Source organism: Pituophis catenifer, unplaced genomic scaffold (assembly GCF_029215685.1).
Source record: "Pituophis catenifer annectens isolate HBS135680 unplaced genomic scaffold, rPitCat1.0.hap2 SCAF_6, whole genome shotgun sequence".
Classification (NCBI taxonomy): Eukaryota; Metazoa; Chordata; class Lepidosauria; order Squamata; family Colubridae; genus Pituophis; species Pituophis catenifer.
Window position 1 is genome coordinate 78,326,844 of NW_027256886.1, and position 835 is coordinate 78,327,678.

An 835-nucleotide genomic window follows, 5' to 3' on the forward strand; every position below is an offset into this window, starting at 1 on the left:
CAAACAGACACTGAGGAGAAAATCTTCACTAATATGAAGCTGATACACTGAATTCTGCCAGAAGGTACTAAACTGGATTGTTCCAGCTTGCTGTTTTACACACTAATGATGCCTTAAATAGCTATTTGGGCATTTTAAAAATAGATCTTAAAGGATTATCACAGTATTATCTATTTGTATTTTTCCCACATTGAAAAATAGTATCTATCTAATTGAGTATTTTGAATTCCTTTGATGAAGATTTTGTGCCCACAAGTGTGAGTAGCTTTAGCTTTTTATACAAAAATCTTAAAGTATGCAAATTTAACTTCTCACTTTAGTTAAGCATGAATTGACCCAAAACCTCTACTGTTAAAATTGATTTGTTTATAGTACGTTTTCCTCTATGCCATAACTATTCAAGAAACGTTCTAGACATTGTTTCAAAGCCTGATCCCCACTTAACTATGGTTTTTTCCCCCTATGTTAAACATTTATTTTAAGATAAATATTTATTTGGCACAGCAATGATGCAATTTTAATAAGGATGTTTGAAATGCTCTTTTCTAATGTTAACATAATTTTTTGAAGAAATAGAACTGCACCTTGAGCTCATTGCATTTCTAATGCCATTTATTGAAGCAGTGTACGAATTCAATTTTATGTGTATGGAAATATATCCTACACTAAAGCTACCTCTTGGATGATACGTTTAACTTTCCTTTGGATTGATTGTTGTATTAAGCCTCAAACTGCACTAAAATCAAATTCTTTTCTACGTATATTTTTGTAATACTTTTTATCTCATATATGGAACATTCTTAAATACTCATCTGTTTTTGTAATACCTGTAATA